The following is a 26417-nucleotide window of genomic DNA, read 5'->3' as shown; positions in this document are numbered from 1 at the left end:
TGAAAAACTCTTGAATCTGTGTCTTTCATCCTCACTGCCACAGTTCATGCTGTCATGTTCTCACCTCTCTTACTATAGACATTGCAGCTTTCCCTTTCTGCTTGTAGACTCACCCTCTATGTCCAATTTCCACATAGTCTTTCTGAAGAGTGAATCTGATCACTTCACTCCTTAGTTTAAAAAGCTTTCAATGGCTCCCCCTAGCAGCTTTCGTTAAGAGAGGCAGCAGAGTGCAGAGTTTATGAGCTCACTTTTAGGATTTAATCTGAACTGGGTTCCTATTTTGTCTTTGCCACAACCTCAGTAAGATTGACAAGCGATTTCACCTCTCCTTGCCTCCTGCATGAGTTGCAAGGTAATTATTTTTAGCTCAGCGGGTTGCTGTGAAAAGTAAATGCAAGAAAACATTTTAGGATGCTTGATACAAAGCAGGTGCTCAAAAAAATGTTAGGATGGCAGGTAGGGTCCTCTAATTATTTCATTTACCTTTTCTTCAGTGGGACTGTTTGCCTTTCTGTCCCTTCACATTCAATTCTCCAGCCATATTTAAGAACTTGGAGTTCCTTCCTTGGGCTCAGAAGCAGTTTAATATATCCATGTGCTTGACAAGTGCTGGTGTTAGTAGATTTGGGTCTGAGGATATTCTAACTGGATTCACCAGGCTGGGTTCAGTGCCTCTGCACATACTCTTAAAGAACCAGGTGTAATTCACTTGAAAGTGTCATCCTGAATTGTAATTGTCTATCATACCTAAAGACCGTTGGTTACGTGATGGCAGATGACACAAGTTTTTTTCTTAATATATTCTTTTACTCAGAAGAGTGTCTAGACCATGATGGGGGCTCAGTAAAAAGTTTTTTGAACAAGGGACTTGGAGGACTTTGAAGCCTTGATACAACATGGTTCGTGTAAGCAGAATTTGATGTATACAGGGAATATGTTGATTCTATAAGGAACTTAGCTGCTGAAATACCCAAAGGAATTGATATTTTCAGCTAAAGGCAGCCCATAGCCTCTGAGAACACTGCAGTACAATTCTTAGGCAAAAGCTCCTTTGGATTATTAGAAAATAGTGTATTGTTTGTACAAACTGACAGGCTTAAATATCGTATTTTGGTTTTTTTGTATAGTTGACTATTAAGTGTTTCTCACAAGGTTACATTATTTTTAAGTTTTTTAAATATTTCTTAGATGCATGGGGACATACATTAAACCTTAAGACTCTGTAGACTGCTTTTTTGGGGATCCATGTCTTTGAACCAAATAAGTTGATAATCTTCAGGAAGACTCAGGCTTTGTAGACAAATTACTCACAGATAATTTCTCCAAGCTTCAGGTTCTACCACTATAAAATAACGAATGATATTTTTGTTGTGTTTATCTGCCAGGCACACTGACTATCAAGTAAGGTAAAATATGTGTCAGATAAAACAGTGTATGTGTAAGTAATTTGTAAATTGTAAAATTCTGTGTACAAATACTTTAATTATAGTTATCAGTTTCTTTTGGTAACCTTTTGCAGTCAGGATTCAAGATGAACCTTTTTATCTTGCAACCTGTGGTTTGTGGGTCATGTTTTAGAAAGGAGCAGTGTATTTAGTGTAGAGGACCACAGCCCTTGGAATATGTTCCTTGGCATTTTGAGCAGACTTATTTGGTACATTATTGCTTGACCATGCATGTTGTCACAGAGTCATCCCCAACTTTTGGGAGTCTGCTTCTTGTTGCTCTCGTCTCTGCTTGGACAGCCATAATGATGAAGGAATGTTGAATGTCCAATTGCTACCATCTCTCAGACACCCTGCCCACAGTTCTGGATGCCCTGTAGGCCTGGCACAACATCATGATATCGTTTATGCCTGATTAGGCCTGCTTCTGCTTCAGGAAGTGAAATGATATCCTAATGGTGTGAAAAGGGTAATGCATTTCCTGAACACAGTTTACCTCTGGGGAAAAAACAAGTATTGGGGGCACTCTGGCTTGGTTTGTATAATTGGTTGTAATTACTTACCTGTATAAATGTTTGTGTAGGTTTGTTGTGTTTAAACAATGCAGAATGATAAGCATGACAACTTTTCAGTCAGGTTGTAACTTCATGACAGTTTTGGGAATATTGAAATTATTTAAGTTTACAAAAGCAAAAAGAAATGACTGCTTCTTAGGTATCCTAAGTTGCAAAAGCCTTGCAGTGAAAATGCTACACTAGTTGGATGTGAGATGAAATACACTAGAAAATCAAGTTGACCCTTTTAAATTCCCCACCCATGCTTTCTTTTCTATATTCAATATTTTTAACTTAGCCCTAGAACTAATGTTTTTTGTGTAAGTGTTAATTAGAGTTATAAATGAATAAGAATTTTTTCTCAATAAGTTTATATAACTAGGAAAAATGTTGATTGCTTTCAAGTGAAAGTTGCTCAGTCATGTCTGACTCTTTGCGACCCCATGGACTATGCAGTCCATGGAATTCTCCAGGCCAGAATACTGGAGTGGGTAGCCTTTCCCTTCTCCAGGGGATCTTTCCAACCCAGGGATTGAATCCAGGTCTCCCATATTGCAGGCGGATTCTTTACCAGTTGAGCCACAAGGGAAGCCCGAGAATACTGGAGTGGGTAGCTTATCCCTTCTCTAGCGGATCTTCCCGACCCAGGAATTGAACCGGGGTCTCCTGCGTTGCAGGCAGATTCTTTGCCAACTGAGCTATGAGGGAAGCACAGCTTTATGAAATTGCTTTATGAAACCCTATTTTTTTAATTATGTGATAAAGATTGTGTTATATAGCTGCAATATTAGTTGCCTTATAGGGAATCAGTGTTACAGATTTTTTTGTTATTATAAATAACTTCTTTTGTAACAGGGGTATATTCTCTTTTTTAAAAAGTGCTAATGCACTAAGATCTTGCTTTATTTTTCCAGCATACTTTTTTTTTTTTGGCTGTGCTGCATGGCTTGTGGGATCTTAGTTCCCCCATCAGGGTTCAAACCTGTTTCTCAGCAGTGAAAGTGCTGAGTTCTCTAACAACTGGACCACCAGGGAATTGTTTTTTTTTTTTTTTCTTTTTTCTTTCTTAAATGGAACTTTTTTTTTTTTAGAGTAGTTTTAGGTTCACAGCAAAATTGAGGGGAATATTTCCCATGTACTTCTTACCCCCACACAAATCACCTCTATTATCAGTATCCCCCAATAGAGTGGTATATTTGTTATAATTGATGAATTTACATTGACACGTTATATCTCCCCAAATCCGTAGTTTACAGTGTGATTCACTGTACATTGGGGTACATCCTGTAGGTTTGGACAAGTGTGTGTGTGTGCATGCTCAGTCATGTCTAACTCTTTGCGACCCCATGGGTTGTAGCTTGCCAGGCTCCTCTGTCCATGGGATTATCCCACAGGGATACTGGAATGCATTGCTATTTCTTCCTCCAGGGAATCTTCCCAACCCAGGGATTGAACCTGCATCTCCTGCGGCTCCTGCATTGGCAAGCAGATTCTTTACCACTGAGCCGCCTGGGAAGCCCTTGGACAAATATATCTGCAAATGTATCTCCCATGCAGTAGTGTACAGAGTAGTTTCATTGCCCTGTGAAATCCTTCGTGCCCTGCCTGTCCATTTCTCTCTCCTTCCCTTATCCCATTGTGGCAACCACTGAACTTTTTATTGTCTCCATAGTGTCCAGCATAATTTTTCAAATCATTTAACTTTTGGTTTGAATATGAGGAAATTTTTCATGCAAAAAATTATATTGTTCTGTACAGAGCTCCTGATCTACCCACTAACTGGAGAAAGTGAAAGTCACTCTGTCGTGTCTGACTGTGACCCCATGGAATATACAGTCCATGGAATTCTCCAGGCCAGGATTACTGGAGTTGGGTAGCCTTTCCCTTCTGCAGGGGATCTACTGAAACCCAGCTAACTGAGTATTTACAAATGGGAAAGTCTGAGTGAAGTGAACAGGTGTAAGAGCACCTACAGAACTGAGAGTCTGTTTTCACCAGCTTTTAAGTAAATATTGAATATTTTTGCATACTTTTGTGACATTTGACATCTTTCTGCCAGTATGTAAATATATCTGTAGTATCTTTTTTCTTTGTCTATATCTGTTTATCTAATCTATGAGCAAGCTTCATAAGAACTGTATCAGTATTTTACTTGTGTTGCATAATTGTGGAGCAACTGCTATTGGCTAGATTGTACAATACTTGCTGGATGAACCGGACTTGAGTGGATTTAATAAAATATAATACTTGCCACTAGGTGGCACTTAGTTTAAGTGATAAAGCTGACATTCAGCTAGATTGGTTTTTCTATGTAGAGCCCACTGATAAAATGACCCCCTGGATTCATTCATGTTCAGCTCTCTACCAGTTTTGGACTGCACTTTCTGAAGTGGGATATGAAACATATAGCAAACAGAAACCTAACTTAGAGTGTTGAAAAACAGAAAGTGTAATGGCATTAGAGTATGTCCTGTGAAAAGAAGCTGAAGTGAAGCTTAGTGAAATTGACAGGTGATCAAATATCCCACTGCTGATTGTATTTAAAGTGAAGTCTTAGATTTTAGGCCTTGTTTTTTCTTAAGAATTTGTGGGTCGTTTTAAAGAAGATTGGGAATTAGTTTCTTCTTGGATTTAATGAAAGATGTTGGCAAAGTGGGGTCTGTAGGGATACTGGACTACAATTCTATATCCTTTTACTTATGTTCTGGTACATTGTCCTCTTGTTGTGGAATAACATATCAGAGAAAGTAACTGCATCCTGTGTGATAAAAATTGTTAAATCCATTAGATTCAGGAAACTTCAGATCTGGAAAAGACTTTGTTGATCATATGTTCTAAAGTAATTACTCACTGAAATGTAGGCACATTAAATAATTTACCCGTAGCTAATGGCTGAGACACATTGAGTATCTGAGCTGAGACTACTTCCTGGTGTTTTTGGGTGTGGGGAGAGATTTATGCTGGTCTTTTATTCTTTTGTGTTTATACCACTCTGCTGCCTTTTGAAGTTACATGCACTTTGTTTTTTTAAAATACTTTTCTCCCCCTATTTTTGTGGGCTTAGGTGAAAAATACAAATCTCACAGCCCTAGGCCTGGGAGTGCTGCTGCCAGTTTGCTTAACAGATGGTCAACTCTAAGCTGCCTGTTCTTTCCCCCTTTGCTGTTTTCCTGTTCTTTATCTTGTACTGTATTTTGACTGACCAAGGTGGCCACATAGTTGTTCTCACTGCACATCTCCTCAGCCACTCTGCTTTAGTTGCCCCTATGCAAAAACTGCCTGGGTTCACTTTACCCCTGGTTCACTCCAGTCTCCGCTTCTTGCCTTCTTAGCTTCTTAGTTCTGCCACTTGGCACTAAATTGCACCTGGCTATTTCCAAAACTTCTAGAAGAGAAGATGGCGGGAGAGGAGATAGAGAAAAAAGAAGACTGTCATAGGGAAGGAGGCCACAACTTGAAATTGTGTACTGAAAGATGAGCTTTTTTATAAATTTGATGATTTTCATACAGTGATTTTTCTAGTGTATTTACATCAAGATAATATTACTCTTTTGACTGCTCAGACAGTAGGTCGTGTCCGATTCCTGCGACCCCATGGACTTCCATGGAGCCTGCCAGGCTCCTCTGTTCATGGAATTCTCCAGGCAAGAATCCTGGAGTGGATTGCCATTTCCTTCTCCAGGGAGTCTTCTCTACCCAGGGATTGAACCTGGGTCTCCTGCATTACAGGCAGATTCTTTACCATCTGAGCCACCGGGGAAGCCCCTCTTGACTGTGGAATTCATTAAATCTGTTGTCTATCATCTCTTCTTATCCAAATGACAAGGAAGTGAATTAAACCCATTTCAGCATTCCAAAGATAGTAGTGATAGTTTTGGTTTGGTGGTTTATTTGCGGCTTATACTGATGAATGTCATTATTTGATTTAAATGGATAGTGCTGAATTAATGGGAGTTGTTGCTTCACTGTTGTCATGTTGGAAAAAAAAAACCCTAGACAGTTATAGCTTTCAAAGATTATTTATTTCATAATTATTGATAAACAAGTCACATTTTAATACAGAATTTAGTGGCATGTTAGCTGTAAGTCCTCGACATTGTCAGTTGGAAAATTAAATCTTTTAAATTATATTAGAATTTAAATTCATATAGTAGCTTAGGTGTGCTGTTGATTTATTTTTTTATTTCATTTTACCCTGTTTCTACAATTATTTCAGAGAAGTGACCATCCTGATGTGGAAGTTTTTCTTAAGGGCTAGTTAATGTCATCTGTAAACACTCATCTTGATTATTTCTCTTGTTGGAAAAATAATGTTTGTTATAAGAAATTCAAAAGTTACTTGAATATGTCACGTAAAGTGAGCCACTGTAGTCTTCCACTAGGAAATTAGCTAGTGTTATCAACTGGGAGCATATTTTTAAACTTTGTTTCAAATGGAAATGCTAACATTCTATATTTAAAATGTTATTAGTTTAGCAACCGTAATTTTTTTTTTTAAGCAAACATAATATTTAAGGGGATTAGGAAACTGACATTTGGATTGAATGTCTACTGAGACCTCATCTACACTGTGAAGGGAGATGGTATCTCCATTTTATAGATAAGTCTGAGGGTCAGGGATTTAGTGATTTAACCCAAGCTCACACAGCTTTCCTTCTTCCTTGCCACTGCACTACCCTGTACTCAGAGAGCTTTTGTTTATCTCTCCACCTAAGTGTTAATCATTTGAAAGCTTCCAAGCTCTCTATTAGATGAAGACAGTCCCAGATATAAGTAAGGCTAATACAAGGCTTAGGAGATTATTATATCCTTCTCTATTACAATACTTCAAAAATAAATCTTTATTTTTGACTAGTGTTTGAACTCAAAAGGTTCTCTGAAGTAGCATCATTTGTCTATAAGTAAAATTTTGTATAATTTTAAAAATAATCTTGTTGGATACTCCTGGGATGAAGTTAAATCAGTTAAATCCTCTTTCCCCAATTTGTGTTTTTAGTTTTTATCCATCATCTTACTCCTTTTCCGCCTAGAGACCAATTTTCAGGTCATTTAATTATTTTGTATACACATCATATGGCTTTGGATAAGTTATATAATTGTATTGTAACTTAAGTTTCCCCAATTGTAAAATGGGAAGTATATCTCAGAATTGTTGTGAGGATCTCACACATGTATGCAAACAGGCTGCCAGACTCAGCTGTTCTCTAAGAATTACTTACTGCTGATTTCTTTCAAGCCACTGCTTTACCACTTATTTTTATATCCTTCTTTTTGTTACATGTTAAAATCTGATTTTTCATCCCAGGCCATCAATAAATAGCCCTTCAACTGGCTCCCAAAACCTGGTGTTATTTTTCTGCATCCTTTGTTTTTTGTTGACCATCATGTCTTTGTTCTTTACTATTAAGACACTGTGTTAACCTCTTGAACATTCCATCTTTTCTACCTATTCCATCTTTAGTCTTAAATATTGTGGTTTGCAGTCTTTTTCTTTCCTTGCTTTATCTATTCTTTGACTTTATATTTGTATCATCGCCTCAGATGTTTAGATCTGTATTTCTAAAACTACTACTAGTTGTTCTGTAGGCCAGCCAAATTTGTTTTTTCCAAAACAACATGTTTTTTCCTACCACCTAACCTGTTATAGCATCCTATAAAATAGGCTTGTTGTTATTTAGTTGCTAAGTTGAGTCTGACTCTTTTGCAACCCCGTGGACTGTAGCCCTCTGTCCATGGGATTTCCCAGGCAAGAATACTGGAATAGGTTGCTATTTCCTTCTCCAGGGAATCTTTCCAAACCCAGGGATCAAACCAAAGTCTCCTGTGTCTCCTGCATTGCAGGTGGCTTCTTTTACTGCTGATCTGTTTCATATTCTGGGCTCTCCTTTCCTTGCTCACTGCCATTGTTTTATTCTCCAGGCCAGTTTCGTCTCCTAGTTGGACCATTGTCATAGCCTTGTCAACTCCTTCCCCCGCACCACTTCCTTCTTTAATCTGTGGCTTTTGGTAGTTCATTATTGTACACCTGTTAGTATTGGGGGCTTGTGGGGTTACCTAGTAACCTAATTTTTTTCTAAATGTTGTCCACAGATTTTGATTTTGTTGTCTGAGGGCTTTTTATGTGGAAAGGCTGAAAAACTAAGCTGATGCCACCCCTATCCTAAAATCCTGTCTTGAGTTTTTTAAAAAGAGTCATTTAGACAAATACATATTACTTGTAAACAAAGATCAATATAGTAAAGTGAATAAGATAGTTCCACTGTACACCTAAATCCCAACTCTGAGAGATATGCACTGCTTGCAGTGGGGTGAGTATACTTTCAAACTTAAGGGCAAACTCTCTACTTGTGCCTTAGATCCCTTGCTTTCTCAGCTACTCTGTGACATTGGCTAGCTCTCTAGCCTTCCCACTGGTCTCAGTTTTTACCTTTCTAGTGCAATGTTCTTGACAATGTACAAACATGCTGCTTTTTCTCATCTGGACTCCCCACCCTCCACTAGTTCCTATTTCTCTATTTCCCTTTGAAACAAACTTTGTATGAGGAGTTCTTTCTATCTCCAGTTACTCTTACTCCATTTCCCCTAAATCTTTTTAAGCCAGGCTTTTGTCTGGACCACGTCAGCGAAATTGTTCTTGTCATGGTAGCCAGTTCCCTCCACACAGGTGGATGTGCAGTTTCCCCCACCCCGCCCCCAGTGTTATTTGACTTGACTTGATCAGTGGCATTTGATATCTTGTTCAAACTTTTTTTTTTTCCTTAGACTTCTAGGATACCACACTTCTGATTTCCCACCTCACTGGCACCTTTTTTTTTTTTTTTAATCTCCTTTATAGTGCTTTTTCATTTTACTGCATTTATCCTACTTTTTATTCCACATTTTGTTCTCTTTCCCTGTTTCATTTTACTCACTGGCATGTATCACCTTCTCACAATGTATGTTATTCGCTTTTTACTTTATTTCTCTTCCCCACTGGAATATAGTGGGTATGCAATATGTGTTTGTTGACTGAATGAATAAATGAAGTGTTCTAACAGCATCACTGTTTGAATGCTCTATCGTTTTCTCATTGATTTTAAAGTCCTACTTTTAGTGCTGTATGTTATACTTAAAAAACTTTATAGACCCCCTGGTATAAATACAGATTCATCTAATGTGTTTTAAATATAATGTTACCTGAATATGGTGTTCAGTAGCTTTGAGCTCTGTTGTTGCATTTGTTCTGTGCTGTGCTTAGTCGCTCAGTCATGTCCGACCTCTTGTGACCCCATGGACTGTATGTAGCCCACCGCGCTTCTCTGTCCATGGGGATTCTCCAGGTAACAATACTAGAGTGGGTTGCCATGCCCTCCTCCAGGGAATCTTCCCAACCCGGGGATGGAAGGCCTTGCCATTGTCTGGAGAGGAAGATAGTGTTCCTTTGTTTTACAGAAACTTAACCAAGTCCACCTGCTGGTTGGTGGGGGGTTGAAATTCAAACTCATGTCTCTGGATTCCAGTCCCATTGCTATGAACATCATGTGGTGATTATGCAGTCTAATGTGATGATGCTACTGGGCACCCTCCCTTCCCCGTGTGTGGTTAACTCTTAGTCATCCATCAGCACATGATTGGCTGTGCTCACTAACCACAGGAGCCCCTTCCTCAGTCCAGGCACAGAACAGATTCTGATACAGGAGGGTAAAGTTGAATAGGGAATTGGTTTATACAGGAGTTTTTTTTTAATAGACTTTTTTTTTTTTTAATAGACTTTTTTAAGAGCAGTTTTATGTGGGATTTTTGCTTCTGAAGTTTAGTATATGATTTTGGAAGAAAGGTTTTTGAAAGAACACAGGCTGGTGGTCATGAAATAGACACAGTTCACCACTAACTAATTTGATAATATCCCTGCTTCACTTATTTTCTGTGTAAATGATATCTTGGATCTAGGCTTTAAGTTAGCAATGATACTGTATGTGCTAGAAGGCTTTAGAGAGTAATTCTCACACCATTTAAGTGAAAGGTATCACTATTAAAAATGACTTGAGTTTCATGTTTTTGGTACTTGAGATATATTCATTCTTTTTATTATACTGGAGTACTTTTCATTTTGTTTTATGTAAAACTGTTCTGTAGATGTCATTTTACAGTTTTTTGCTGTCAAATTTTGTTGTTTTTCTAACTAAGACAGCAGCTGTGGATGTGGCTTAAAAACTGATGAACATCTACAATGATGAGCCTTTATGGAGCAATGAAAGGCGGCTCACAAATTGTGTCCACAGTTGCAATGAATTCTGTGTTTGTTCCCTAAGGGTGAATGTGTTTTGAGAGAGATGAGTTAGGATAGTACAGAGAGAGTGTTTCTATTCTGGGACTCTTTGGAACAGTCATTTCTATTACTGCTCTCCATTTCTTATGACTTTGAAGGAATTTGGGATATTTTGCTTGACTTTTTGATGATCTTTAACTGTATTACTTGGATATGTGTACAGTAAAGGTAAACTATAATTTTAGTTGGTTTATGAACATGGTTTCTGCCATCAAATATTTTTGCCTTGGGCAGTTACTCATAAGCGAGTACTTATGAATGATGCTTTACCTATGTCTGCTGTTTAAAGCTATAAATGTTGGATTGTTTGGAACTAACCCGTTCCAGTATTCTTGCTTGGAGAATCCCACGGACAGAGGAGCCTGGCCGGCTACAGTCCATGGGGTCGCGTGGGGTCGCAAAGAGTCAGACTCAACTGAGCAAGTAACACACAGTAACACACATAATTAACTCCTACATAGTGTTTTAGAAACAATGTATATCCCTGTTTTCATATCAAAAGTATATGATTTTAATATGTTATTGAGCAGATCCAAATAGTTAAGTATAAATTATTAAAAATAGTTTTACTCTGAAATACTAAAGATCACGCCTAAAACTGAGCTACAAGAAATAATGGAACCTTGGTTATTTTCTGTTGAAATATCTAGAAGATAAAAATTCTCCATTCTAGAAAATAATTTATTTCAAAAAGACAATAAAAAAGAGGGAATGGTTGAAGAACAGTAGTTAAAACAAATGAGACTGATGAAAAATAAAACAAAGCAAAAAATCCCATAACTGTATGTGTGGGATTATAGGTCAGTATTTATGCAGTTATTAGAGCATGTATTTGCAAACCTCTAAACTGTGTGTTTAAATCGACATAATAGATTCACTTTATTTGTAAAGGCAGTGTTTAACATGCTTCCTAATCATAAATTGCTTATTATTGAAGATATTAAAAAAATACAGGTTGAATATGCTGTTGAAATTAACTTTTTTGTTGCTGTTAAACTCTCTCATTCTTTCTAGTGGTTAAGAGAGTTTAGGGTTGTTTTTTTTTTTCCTGAGAATTTAAACTTTGACAGTAATGTCTGTTCTTTTATTGTGTAGGACAGGATTTTATGCACATTAAAAATTACAGTTTTTGTGCATTGTAGTTATTATCCATAATCACTTTTAGATATAAAAATGTTCCCAGTGAGTTACTTCTGATTCATAATCAGATCTTAGTAGAGCAGATGTAGACTACCAGTAGAATAATTAGCCAAAAATATTAGGGGATTAGAGAGCCCTTTGTGTAACATTTAACTTTAGCTTTTTGGCTAGTTTATATGAATAATTAAAGTTTTGAGACAGTTAAATTTTCTATTCTTTTCTTGGGATTTCACAGTTGTCACTGGTAGTTGTAATCGCTAGGGAAATAGAAATATTATTGCCATGAACACATGGCTTTTCCAGCACTCATCTCTAGCAGTGCTCCTGAGGTTTCTGTTTATATTGTGCGATTTACTAATCACACCAATTTGGTATACTTTGGAAAGATGACACCTGGCAATAGAATGTGATGTAGGTACTAGAATGACTTAGTGAACTTGAGAACTTCCAAAAGTTGGAAGTGTATGAAATTGCCGTGTTCCCTGGGGGAAGTTGGTCCGTTCCTGTGAGAGGAATCTCCTAGTAATGGATACTTCTTCCCCATTAGCTCTGACATCAGTGTGCTATTTTCATTTCTGCTTGGTCAGATGACTAGCCCATCCAGTGCTTTGAGGCACTGGTAGGTTTTTGTTAGGATTAAGGATAGGTTTCTATTGTGTATGAGGAAGATTTTCAGAGGCTATAGTGATACAGTTACTGAAAATTACAAAATCATATCTTTTTTTCTGCTCTAATGTGAAGCTTTTTCTTGTTATTAATAAGATTATCTCCCCCGCCATGTGTCTGTTTTCCTTTTCCTTTAATTATTTTTGGTGGGGAGGGGCCTTGCTGCCTGGATTGTGGGGTCTCAGTTCCCTGACCAGTGGTTGAATCCAGGCCCTCGGCAATGAAAGGTTGGAGTCCCTAACCACTGGGCCGCCAGGGAAATCCTATTTTGGAAATTTTAAAACACAAATATTGGGGATCCACGTGTATACTTATGCTTCTGAAATTTCAAAAGCACAAGTCTACTATTAGGATTCTAAAAGTTTTGCATTTGTAAGCTATGTTTACTCTGTAGCAAGAAATATCTGTATTTTGAAGTCATTTTTTAAAAAAAATTTAATTGAAGGATTATTATTTTACAAAATTTTGTGATTTTCTGTCATACTTCAAAAAGAATCAGCCATAGGTACATCCATGTCCTCTCCGTCCCGAACCTTCCTCCCATCTCTCTCCCCATCCCACCCTTCAGCCTGTCACAGAGCCCCTGTTTGCGTTCCCTGAGTCATACAGCAGATTCCCACTGGCTATCTATTTTACATATGATACTGTTAAGTTTCCATGTTACTCCATACGTCTCACCCTCTCCCTCCTCCCTTCCCCATGTCCATAGGTCTGTTCTCTAGGTCTGTTTCTCCATTGCTGCCCTGAAAATAAATTCATCAGTGCCATCTCTTTAGATTCCATATATATGTGTCAGTATATGATACTTATCTTTCTCTTTGTGACTTACTTCACTCTGTATAACAGGCTTTGGGTTCGTCCATCTCTTTAGAACTGACTTAGATGCGTTCCTTTTTATAGCTGAGTAGTATTACATTGTATATATGTACCGCAGCTTCTTTACCCATTCATCTGTCTTTGGACATCTAGGTTGCTTCCATGTTCTAGCTATTGTAAATAGTGCTGTGATGAACACTGAGGTACATTCAATTTTGATTTCCTCGGTATATGCCTAGTAGTGGGATTGCTGGGTCATACAGTGGTTTTATTCCTACATTTTTAAGGAATCTCCATACTGTCTTCCATAGTGGCTGTATCAGTTTACATTCCCACCAACAATGCAAGAGTGTTGCCTTTCTCCACAGTCTCCAGCTTTTATTATTTGTAGACTTTTTGATGATGGCCATTCTGACTGGTCATTGTAGTTTTGATTTGCATTTCTCTGATAATGAGTGATGTTGAGCATCTTTTCATGTGCTTGTTAGTTGAAGTCATTTTTTTAATGATATCCAAAAGGAATCTAATGACAGAATTTGTGAAGACAGGTTATCTTAAAAAGACAGAATGGAGCTTTATTTCTTTAGTATAACTGCTTGGGGCAAGCTGTAAGAGTGAGTAGTCTTTTGGAGTTATTAGAAATTTGTCAAGAAGGAAAAAAGCTGGTGCTTTACACATTTTGTTGGAGTGGGAGGTGGTAGTGCCATTTGTTAGGATGAGATAGCACTGAGATAAATGACAGAGTAGAAGAGTAGAGTTAGTGTTGGTGGGGAGACGTTTTTGGTTTTGAACATGTTGTGTTGAGGCCTGTGTGAGAAAGTTAGTTGAAGATTTCCAGTGGCCAGTTACATATATAAATTTTTTTCTGTGGTTTCCGGAGCTTGGGAGAGAGAGGTTCCTTTTGGAAATATATACTTGAAGACTGCTATATAGTAATTAAAACCTTGAGTGTGGGCACAGTCTCCTCAGGAGTTAAGCAGAGACAAACCTCTGGTGAGCATCAGCACTTAAGGTAGAGGTGAAAAAACTAGTAAAGGAAAATTAACAATAGAGGTGAGACAAAAACCTGGACAGTGTAGTGTCACGAAAATGAAGAGAGTGCTTCTGGGAGGAGGGAAACTTGTCACTTGTGTCACATGCTGCAAAGAGGGCACATGAAATAAATACAGATGCGCACCAGTTTAGGACTTTAGGATTTCAAATTGGTAAAAACAATTTTAGTGAACTGGTGGGAGCTAAAATGTGATTTGACGTGGGTTGAGGAAGTGGAGACAACTCGATCAAGAGCAGTGGTTCAGAATTTGGTGGGAATGGAGCCTAGGTGTTATGATGGAGATTTTTAAGCTGGAATTGCCTTAACTTGGGGGATGAAACTTAATTGAAACTCCTTTTGGTGCCTTTTCTATAACATTGTGCAGCTTCTTATGTGTTAACGGAAAGTCAACGTTAAAAGCGGCTTTTGTTGGGGAGAGGGACACATATTTAATAATGCTGTGACAGTGAATACATTCATGAACTTGACTGATTCTCGTAAACTTTTCAGTCTTTCCACATTGACTGTCTCATTTTGATGAGGAAAAATATTCTGTATTGTTTTTCTCCTCAAGGGATGATGTTTATTTATTGATTCTTTCATATTATTACTATTATTATTTTTTGCTTGGTGTCCCTAGTGATTAATTGAGGTGTGGTGGATTTAATTAATTCATGTGAAGCCAAAGAAGATTGCCTATCTTTGGGGTCTTGATCAATATACTACAAGAACTGTGTGCCTCCTGCAGCAGTTTGTTTTGTTTTGTACTATATTATAGTCTCTAGACTTTTGGTTGTTTACCTGTATCAGTAAAAAGTTAACATATACCCCAATATATGTGATTGTGTAGTAATAAATTATTTGAAATGTACTTTGCTAATATTCACATTGAAGTATGTACAGAGATCTCAAATGTTGTGATACAAATGAGGTGAACAAAATTTTAAAGATACTTTTAATAGGCTGGTAGAACCCCTTTTTATCTTCACAAGTATTTTTTAGGGAGAGCAGTGTAGTTAGTTTTCTTCATTATTTTCTAAATTGTATATATTATATGCTTATTGTTTTTTTTAAAAAAATCTTGGTTTATACTTTATGAGAGTCATTTAGAGAGCTAGTTGTAAGTTGTTTTATTTCTGTACAAATCATGTAATTTTATAGCTGAAATGCCATTGTTTAAATGCCATGCTTAAGTGTTTTTAATTTTACAAAAATAACTGCTGGATCACATACTACAGGAAGCTCCATGCCTTCACAGGAAAAGTAATCAATTTGGAAACCTCTTTGTGTAAAGAAAAATGAGTAACTCGTCAGATTTCACAATCCTTTTAGGTACTTTGCTCTTGTGTGAAGAGCAAACCTCTATGTCGTAGAAAAGATTTTCATGGCTACTCCTTATTTCATGAAGCTGCAGGGTTTTGTATAACTAACCATATCCATGACATCTGGTAGTACTTTGTGCCATTCGGTTGTCATTTTCTTTGCTTGCTAATTAAAAGGTAAAATGAATGAGTTTCTTGTGTGATGGGATCTCAGTAAGCTTTTCATAGAAATTTTTATTTTGAGTAAAGTAGGCACTCTCATAGCAGATGATATTATAGATTTTCCATAAAAAGTTTTAATTAAAGAAGTAAAGAATCTCCCTCCTGAAGACACCTTGTCTTTTTGTTCAGTTTTCTATGCCTGGTACCTAGAAGAATGCCTGCTATGTAAAAGGCAGTCAGTAAATATTTAACTGTAGAATGAATTTGCAGCTGAGAACATATTGATATTTTCCTGTATTTTCTTAGAAAGCTTTGCATTTCATTAAGAAGCCAGCAAAGACTGTATAAACTGAGGCACATTAGAAAAACATAACTACTCACTTTATGACAAATATCCTGTAGTACGTAATTTTTTCTAATACTAGTTTTTCTCCCCACCATAATCTTGAATGGTGTTTTCTATGTATATTTATACAGTAATTTACTGACAGAAAAATACATTTTGGTTTATGTTCATGTTATTCCCCAAGTCATATTTAAGCCTTGTCTACCATGACAGGACAAATAAGTTTTTCCCCATGGTATGTGTTTCTTATCTTATACTGTTTTATAAGAAATCATGAAAGAGGCATCTAAACTCGGTGACAGTTTCCAAAGTTCTAAACTGAAAATCGTGATTTTAAACCTTGCCAAAGAGAGAAAGCTCACAACCTAGAGATCTGTTAATGTTTTAAGTACTTAAAATTTTAAGTATTTTACTAATTGTGGTTGCTTTACACTGTCATTTGCTAATATATTGGGGCAAAATTTATACACAAGGAGAAGTTATTGTTGGTAATAGGTGTAAATCTGTATTTTAAAAAATTATCTTTATCTTGACTGTTTTATTGTGTCTGGTTCATCATTTTTACTTGGTAAAGAGGGAATACTAAGAAGAAAAGGTACCCTTCTGCCATTTATCTGTTTAATGTGCTTAAATTATTAGTATTATCTCCAATGCTACTTTTGTTGCAGGGATTATCTTAAGTCCCTCACCTGTTTCTGCCGGCTCAGGTCATTAAACTAGGTAATTTGTGATATGTTGAAACCGATCAGTGAGGGTACTGTTACCAACCCTTCACATTGTGGAACCCTCTTATTCCCTCAGGCTGGGACTATCTGACATAAACTGACTGAGCCCTAGTGATATATTCAAAGTTTTTGAGTGCCAGCTATACACCAGATATAATATTTATTGTGATAAGGACTTTAGAAGAGAAGGAGTGCTGGGAATAGGATAGGAGGTGTCAGGAAGAGGTTGCAACAAGATAAAGTGTTTTTGGAAGGTCTCTGAGATGGGGACACTTGTGCAAAGGATCTTCAGGGTAAGGTGACAATGTGAGGCATGTTGTCTGTGGCAGAGCATTTGAGCAAGAAGGAACAGCAAATGTAAAGACCCTGAGGCAAAGTGTGCCAAGATTAGATTTGGTATGTGAAATGAAGACAGGAGTCAAAGCTAACCTCATGTTCTGGTTTGAGCAATGGTATTAATTACAGGTTTCATCATTTGATATAGGAAATAGATTTTAGGTGTGAAATTGGGAGATGATGATGTATGCACAGGAATAATTTGCTTGTGTGGTTTCTGGATTTTGCATGGTGATGGATTAAAAATGTCATGCAGGCAGAAAACGTGATTTTGAATAACTTTCACTCTAAAATGATGATACAGGTGGCACAGTGGTACAGAACCTGCCTGCCAATGCAGGCAATTGCAAGAGATGTAGGTTCAGTCCTCGTGTCAGGAGGATCCCCTGGAGAACGAAATGGCTACTCATTCCAGTATCCTTGCCTGGAAAACTCCATAGACAAAGGAGCCTGGAGGGCTACAGTCCACAGGGTTGCAAAGAGTCAGGCAGGACAGAGTGTGCATGCACACATGGAAGATGAACTAATTTATTATATTTGCTCAAGTCAGAAGTAATAAAGGAAGGAAACTTTCCCGGAGTAAATGAAAGTGTTTTACATATTAAGTTTTGATTACTTAAATGATTACTTGAAATTTTCTTTATTCTATTAAAATGCACAACCTCTCTTCCCAATTCTGTTGATTTAAACAATAAATGTGTTAATACTGTACAGATTACTATGTAATCTCTGACTGAGAAACATAATAATGAGACTATGTAGATAGAAACAGGGAAATAGGAAGGCACAATGTTAAGACTAATAGGAAAAAGGAACACATTTTTGACCACTGTGATGTTGTGATCTATAAAGGTAAAGGAGAAAAGGAAAGATATACCCATTTGAATGCAGAGTTCCAAAGAATAGCAAGGAGAGATAAGAAAGCCTTCCTCAGGGGTCAATGCAAAGAAATAGAGGAAAACAATAGAATGGGAAAGACTAGAGATCTCTTCAAGAAAATTAGAGATACCAAGGGAACATTTCATGCAAAGATGGGCTCAATAAAGGACAGAAATGATATGGACCTAACAGAAGCAGAAGATATTAAAAAGAGGTGGCAGGAATATACAGAAGAACTATACAAAAAAGATCTTCATGATCCAGATAACCACGATGGTGTGATCACTCACCTAGAGCCAGACATCCTGGAGTGCAAAGTGGGCCTTAGGAAGCATCACTACGAACAAAGCTAGTGGAGGTGATGGAATTCCAGTTGAGCTATTTCAAATCCTAAAAGATGATGCTGTGAAAGTGCTGCACTCAGTATGCCAGCAAATTTGGAAAACTCAGGACTGGAAAAGGTCAGTTTCCATTCCAATCCCAAAGAAAGGCAATGCCAAAGAATGCTCAAACTACCGCACAACTGCACTCATCTCACATGCTAGCAAAGTAATGCTCAAAATTCTCCAAGCCAAGCTTCAACAGTATGTGAACTGTGAACTTCCAGATGTTTACGCTGGATTTAGAAAAGGGAGAGGAACCAGAGATCAAATTGCCAACATCCGATGGATCATCAAAAAAGCAAGAGGGTTCCAGAAAAACATCTACTTGTGCTTTATTGACTATGCCAAAGCCTTTGACTGTGTGAATCACAACAAACTGTGGAAAATTCTGAAAGAGATGGGAATACCAGACCATCTGACCTGCCTGTTGAGAAACCTGTATGCAGGTCAGGAAGCAACAGTTAGAATTGGACATGGAACAACAGACTGGTTCCAAATAGGAAAAGGAGTACGTCATGGCTGTATATTGTCACCCTGCTTGTTTAACTTATATGCAGAGTACATCATGAGAAACATTGGACTGGATGAAGTACAAGCTGAAATCAAGATTGCCGGGAGAAATATCAATAACCTCAGATATGCAGATGACACCACACTTATGGCAGAAAGCAAAGAAGAACTAAAGAGTCTCTTGATGAAAGTGAAAGAGGAGAGTGAGAAAGTTGGTTTAAAACTCAACATTCAGCAGACTAAGATCATGGCATCTGGTCCCATCACTTCATGGCAAATAAATGGGGAAATAGTGACAGACTTTATTTTTTGGGCTCCAAAATCACTGCAGATGGTGACTGCAGCCATGAAATTAAAACACTCTTACTCCTTGGAAGTAAAGGTATGACCAACTTAAATAGCATATTAAAAAGCAGAGACATTACTTTGCTAACAAAGGTCCATCTAGTCACAGCTATGGTTTTCCCAGTGGTCATGTATGGATGTGAGAGTTGGACTATAAAGAAAGTTGAGTGCTGAAGAATTGATGCTTTTGAACTGTGGTGTTGGAGAAGACTCTTGAGAGTCCCTTGAACAGCAAGGAGATCCAACCAGTCCATCCTGAAGGAAATCAGTCCTGAATATTCATTGGAAGGACTGATGCTGAAGCTGAAACTCCAATACTTTGGCCACCTGATGTGAGGAAGTGACTCATAGGAAAAGACCCTGATGCTGGGAAAGATTGAAGGCGGGAGAAGAAGGGGACGACAGAGGATGAAATGGTTGGATGGCGTCACCAACTCAATGGACATGAGTTCGGGTAGGCTCTGGTAGTTGGTGATAGACAGGGAGGCCTGGCACGGTGGAGTCCATGGGGTCGCAAAGAGTCAGACACGACTGAGCGACTGAACTGAACTGGAGGAGGGGGTCATGGGAACCTCTGATCTGTATAGCTGATTGGACAGAAACACAGGTCATAACCTGGGCTTGAGGCTGGCTTCTGAAACCCAACGTGGAAGTCATTGGACCTCTGAAACCAGTGTTCTATCCAGTATTCTTGTCTTTAAAATCCCATGCATGGAGGAGTCTGGTGGGCTACAGTGCATGGAGTTGCAAAGAGTCAGACATGACTGAGCAACTAACTTTCACTTTCTTTTCATATTGTATTAGGTATTACAAGTAATCTAGAGATGAGGATATGCATAGGTTTTATGCAAATCTGGGTAGGTAGTGTCAGAATTGAGTTGAATTTGTAGGACACCTTTCTAGTGATCAGGGGATTGTTTGTTAGTGTGGGAATTAGTTATCAGAACCTAAACCTACGTTTAGTCACTTAACTTAGGTCTCCAGGTATCACTTGAGTAATTTTTTCCGAGAATGCTTTGTTATAAGCAATTAATTCTGGGCAACTGTGTATGAAAATATATGTTTTATATGGCCTGTTTTCTATGCAAACTATGTTTATCTTTCTATATGAGCTTTCTACTTTGATGCTGTATTTATAGCTTTGAAAATACATGTAAGCTGAATAGCCTTAGATTATTCAGTAGAATCATTGTCCATAGGATCATCTTCTCTACTTGTTAAGAAATGAAGTACATTAAGAGCTGTGTTGGGATATGTGTGTTTCTCATGTCTACATTGATCTTTGTTTAAAGATCAATAACATCATCAAAGTAGCATTAATTGCTCCTGCTGCATTTTACTCCTAATGGAGCAGTTTTAACACACATTATTTTCTCTGTAGCATTGGAGTTTACCTCACAAAAAACTATCTGTGGCATTTTAGTCAGTCCATGTACTAAAGGTTCGTAAGGAATGTTTTGTCTAATGCAGACTGGAGTTGCTGCCAAACTTTTTGGTGGCTCAGACAGTAAAGAATCTGCATGCATTGCAGGAGACCCAGATTCAATCCCTGGTTGGGAAGAGAAAGAAGAGAGAAGGAAATGGCAACCCCCTCCAGTATTCTTGCCTGGAGAATTCCATGGACAGAGGTGCCTGGTGGGCTACAGTCCTTGGGGTTGTAAACAGTAGGATACGACTGAATGACTAACACTTTCACTTTGTACCTGCAGATTCTACATCTGAGAGGTCAGTCGTGATTCGAAAATATTTTGTGGGAAAAAATTCCGAAAGTTCCTAAAAAGCAAAATTTGAATTTGCCACTTGCTGGCATAGCTATTTATATAGTATTTATGGACTTTTGCATTGTATTTCATTGAAAAAAGGGGGTTTCCTGGAAGCTGAGATGGTAAAGAGTCTGCCTGCAATGTAGGAGACCTGGGTTCGATTCCTGGATCGGGAAGATACCCTGGAGAAGGAAATGGCAACCCACTCCAGTATTCTTGTCTTTAAAATTCCATGCATGGAGGAATTTGGTGGGCTGCAGTGCATGGAGTTGCAGAGTTAGACATGACTGAGCAACTAACACTTTCACTTTCTTTTCATATTATATTAGGTATTATAAGTAATGTAGAGATGAGGATATGCATAGGTTTTATGCAAATACCATGTTATTTTATATATGGGACTTGGACATCTACAGATTTTGGTATCTGAGGGGGTCCTGGAACCAATCACCTGCAAATACTGAGGGACGACTATGTAGCTTGACAATAGTTGACAAATATCTTGACTTGAGATTTGCAAATTTGTGCAGTGAAAGTAATAAGCTCATGGGCAAAAAAAGAGTTGAGACAGACTAGTGAAAATCCCTGAAACTCTGATCTTGGATACTAACTAAAAACAATAGCAATCCTAATAATAAAAAGACTAGCATTTGTACCTTTTTTTACTGTCAGTCTTTGGAATGTCGAACGTTAGGCTCAGCCTCTTCTAGTTGTAGGTCCTGGAAGGGCATTGCTTCTAAGATGCTATCTTCATTAAAATGAAAAATCTAATTTTATGTGTAGCATTCTTCATTAATCCATTGTTTTATATTACAGGGAGGTTTTTTTTTTTTTTGCTTCATTTGCACAGGCAGCTTTGGCAGATAGGTTAACCCAAGCTGAAAAAGAACGATTCCTGAAGCCACTAAACCAACTACTTATAAGAAAGAAAAGTGCTTTTGTAGATTTTCAGGGCTTTTTCCTTAAAATATTCATCTATTACTAAGCTTTTATGTTTGTTTGTGAAAAAGCTTTCCTCAGTTGGCTTAAAACATTTAATATGCTAGGGAAAACAGTGTATGAAGCATCCTGACTTCCTTTTACACCAGCATCATTCCACACTGTTTGTAGTTGCCTAAGTAATTCACAGCAAAGAAACATACATTGTAGCAGAACAGACTTATTTTGATATAATTTGTTAAATGTGTAGGGTGAGTGGCAGGTGAATTCAGTTGATCCTTGAACAATTTAGGGGTTGGTGGCGCCAGACCCCTGTGCAGTGGAGAATCCCCATGAAACTGCGGTTCGGCTCTCTGTACCCATAGTTGCTCATCCTCAGATTCATCCAGCCATGGATCGCATGGTATTGTAGGCATGTTTATTGCGGCGGGGTGGGGGGAATCCCTGTATAACTAGACCCACACAGTTCAAACTGTGTTGTTCAAGGATCAACTGTATTAGTTTTGGAGTCAGGAAGATCTAGCTGTGAACTCTGGCTCTACCTCTTAAACGTCATTTTCTTGCAAGTTACTTGGCTTCTTCAAGCCTCAATTTCTGTTTCTGTAAAGTGGAACTAATTTACTGTACCTGCCCATGGAAGTTTGGTTGTAAATAAAGGAGGTAATACCTGACAATCTTTTTAACACACCATATTTACTGATAGTAAGTGTTAGCTCTTTTTTTTTTTGGTATATGAAAATTTATTACTATCATGCTTTCATCATCAAAATTTAATTTATTATCTTGGTCTTTCCTTCTTGCCTTTGTATAAAGCCAAAAGAGAGACATTGGCTACTTTGACAGCCTTAAAGCGGACTCCAGGAATGTCACCAACAGCATGACCTTTGCGACCAAATCCAGCAACCAGAACTTCATCATTTTCCTCAATAAAATTCAAGCAACCATCATTGGGTACAAAAGCAGTGATTTTTTTGCCATTCTTGATTAGCTGAACCCTGACACACTTCCTGATGGCAGAATTTGGCTGTTTGGCTTCAACTCCTACTTTTTCCAGCACAATTCCCTTGGCGTGAGAAGCGCCGCCAAAAGGGTTGGCCTTCAGGGCTGTGCCCAGATGGGCTTTCTTGTACTGCTTATCATGCCACTTCTGGTATCGTAGGTGGCTACGCAGCTTCCCAGCAGTACGAAGACTGCGACACTTGCCCATCTTGCCGGCGCCACGGGCCTGAGCGAAAGAGGAGTATTAGCTCTTATTGGCAGTTGTCATTTATAATTCATAATACTGTTTGGAGCAAAGCATAGCATATACCACTATCAAGGAATATTTTCAGCAAGTTTAACATTTCTCAAATGATTTTTAGATCCTTATCAATTTTATTTAATATTAAATACTTACGAGAAGGCAGGATTTTGTTCCTACTGTCACATGTGGGTCACGAGGAAAATAGACACAAAATATATGATAAATGAGATTTGTATTTTCATTTTTTTGACAAAGTTTTACATAGGAAACTAGTAAAATAATCAACATGCAGAAGCTGTAATTGTATTTAGGCTTATGTGATGTGAAGGGGATACAAACAGATTTTTTCCCTTTAGTTGCAAAGCAGATGAACTTCTTTTCTGTTTAAATGTCACTAAAAATTCTATACCACTTTTGCCAGTGACTTGTAGTGGTTTTTCAGATTATAATCTCTCTTTCAACTCAAAGCTTTCAGTTAACCAAATAAGTTGAAATGGAACTTTATAAGACTTCTTCTCATTGATCCTTCTTATTTGATTTGAAATTGCTTATTGACAATGTTATTCTGAAATAGAATGTCAAGTCTGTGAGCTAGTACCTAGTATCATGCATGGAACTATGTTCAGCAAATTCTATTCAGGAGTCATTTCTTGAGAACCTGTTACAGGTAATATCTTTGAGTAACTCAAGTTTATAAAAGATGGGTCAAGAGAGTTTAGTCTTTGTGCCTTAGTGGGGAATCCAGCTATGCTCATAACTAATATAAAGTAGAACATGGTGACTCCTGTAATAGAAACATTTTGCAAGTACAGAAAAATAAGGAATGATTACTTAGGACTGGGGATTTCATCAACGGCTTTGTGAAGGATTTCTTACTCTTAACTATTTTTAATCTTTTTTTTTTTTTTGGTCCCCTCACCATGCCATTTGGCTTGGGATCTTAGTTCCCTGACCAGGACTTGAACCTAAGCCGTCAAACAGTGAAAGCGCCAAGTCCTAAACACTGGACTGCTAGGGAATTCCCTAAAACTTTTAAATTATGCTAGAGAAAGATGAATTCTGGAAATCTGGAGGCAGGATATTTTCTTCAGGAATACCTGAGGTACTATCTGTTCTCTGACCCTCCCTGTCAGGATACGTGGTTCTTGTAGGAGACAGATTAATTTAAAAACTGCAAGTGTCCAATGTTTGTAAAGATTCCTTTAAATGGAAGAAAACAGAGGCAATAGAAGGGTAAGACTGAGTAGTGGCTGAGTGAAAATGTGGCTGTCTAGTCAACTCTGCTAGACTGGGCCTGAGAAGTGTGTTATTGGCAGCTGTGAATGTCTTTAGGGAGCCTGGGCCACTGTAGGTCTGTGCCAAATTAGGCTGCTTGTGCTTCTGTTCTACATAGCCACTGCCATTCAGTTAAATTTTGTATCTTTGGGTAAATAGAGTAGGAACTAGATGAGACCAGGTAGACCAGGAATGAGAGAGATTATCTGTGTATCTCTTCGTGCCTGTTTGTAACCCATTTGTAATCTTACACAATTAATATGAGAATATATTCTTATATCATTATTATGATAATTTAGAAGCCTCTAGTTCTACTTCCTTCCCCAGAGGCAACCAGTTTTAAAATTTTGAGGTAAGTTCTTCTGATTTTCCCTGTATCTAAATGCATATAAAAGTATATGAATGTAGTTTGGGTTTTCTTCAGGGCAGGTGGGCTCATATTACTGTATTTGTATAGTATAATGTTTACTTTAAAAAGTTAATGATTCTTGAGTTCTTAGTGTACATTTAGAATTACTTTTCTTGGGAATTCCTTGGTGGTCCAGTGCTTAGGATTTGGCATTTTCACTTTCGTGGGCCTGGGTTACATCCCTGGTCGGGGAACTAAGATTCTGCAAGCCATGTGGTGTAGCAAAAAAAAAAAAAAAAAAGGAATTTTCCTGGCACCATTTACAAAAATAGAAGGAGAAATAGATTTGCGATAAAGGGAAGCTTTATTAAAATATAAGGAAGATAATTTACTATCTGCTGTTGATGTATTTCCACGAGGTGTCTTCAGTTTTTTTAATTGTAGCAAAATGTATGTAAAATAAGACTTATTTTCTTAACCATTTTTACCTGTACAGTTCAGTGGTATTAGGTGCATTCATATCGTAATGCAACTGTCACTACCATCCATCTTCAGAACTTTTTCCATCTTCCTAAACTGAAACTCTGAACCCATTAATTAACTCTGTTCTCCCTTACCCTGAGCCCTTGGTAACTAGCATTCTGCTTTCTGTCTCTCTGAATTTGACTGCTGTAGGTACCTCATGTGAGTGGAGTCATACAGTGTTCTCCTTTTGTGACTGGCTTATTTCACTTAACATAAGGTCTTCAAGGATTATCCATGTTGTAGCATGTGTCAGAATTTCTTGCCTTTTTAAGGTAGAATAGTGTTTAATTGTATGCATGTACTACCACATTTTAAAAATCCATCCATCTCCTGGTAGACATTTCAGTTGCATTTGTTTGAGTTTTTTGTTTGTTGGGTTTTGGTGGGAGGAATCTTGGGTTTTTTGTTTGTTATTGAAAAGTGGATACAGTAAAATTGAATTTGATAAAACCATGCAAAGCACTACACTCCTGCAGAGACCCACTGTTTGAAAATAGTGTTTGCTGCCACAGGGATGTTTACAGAAGATTTTGCTTTGTACAACTCAAATATATTATGGCTGTTGGAAAAATGACCTAAAATGCTTATCCTACTAGTGGTAGACACCACAGTGGTCAAAGGTACAATATAATGTTAGACTGGACGTAGATGACTTGAGGTTTTAAATATAATCATTGGATAATTGTGACGATTAGTAAAATGTACAAAATTATGTGCACTCTGAAGTGCCCAAAACAGAGATGGTGTTGTAATACATGTTGTAGTATTACATGATTGACTTAAGAACTGTTTGAAGAATTTAAACTATTAGATAGGTGAAATAAAACAGCCCCTGCATCTGATGAAATAAATTAGTTGATAAATGTAACCTAAAATAGGGAGGAGTTACAACCTGTTAATTATGAAAGTGTCTAAAATCTTGATACTTTGTGGCAGTAATTTTCTAATTGAAGTTAAAATGAGAGTAAGGTGAGAATATCACAGAACTATCAAGAATATCAAGTATATCACAGAGGTTCCTTTCTCTTTTTATACATTTCTCCCTAGAAAACACATACTCACTTCCCAGATTCTCTGCAGTTCTTTTCTGTTTAGCAGAGTTGTAATTCTAGGCCCACAACCTGAAAATGTGACTTCTCTTAATACATTTCAATACAATTCCATCTCAGAAACATGTGTCATGTTTTAGAACTCTTTAATACATGATTTTCTTTCATGGTCCTTTCCTATTAAAACATATACCCAAACCAGATTGCTGCACATCAAACTTTTATAACATTTGGCATTAGAAAATGGAAAAGCATGAAGAGAATACAAAATGTAGATGAAGCATGGTGATGGAAAATTAAA

The 26417-nt window shown here is 37.6% G+C and overlaps 1 protein-coding gene and 1 pseudogene across 25 annotated transcripts in view; one reads left to right on the top strand and one right to left on the bottom strand.

Annotated features, from left to right (window-relative positions):
• Window positions 1–26417, top strand: part of RBPJ (recombination signal binding protein for immunoglobulin kappa J region) — a 228212-nt gene that overhangs the window by 124429 nt on the left and 77366 nt on the right. The window lies entirely within an intron of this gene.
• Window positions 22392–24842, bottom strand: LOC145523880 (small ribosomal subunit protein uS12 pseudogene; annotated as a pseudogene). The gene has a single exon (XR_014066947.1). The product of XR_014066947.1 is annotated as a small ribosomal subunit protein uS12 pseudogene (transcript).

Source organism: Giraffa tippelskirchi, chromosome 1 (genome assembly GCF_054371585.1).
Source record: "Giraffa tippelskirchi isolate mGirTip1 chromosome 1, T2T-mGirTip1v1.2.pri, whole genome shotgun sequence".
Taxonomy (NCBI): domain Eukaryota; kingdom Metazoa; phylum Chordata; class Mammalia; order Artiodactyla; family Giraffidae; genus Giraffa; species Giraffa tippelskirchi.
Note: the sequence above shows the minus strand (reverse complement) of the source record. Positions and strands in the feature narration are given on the sequence as shown.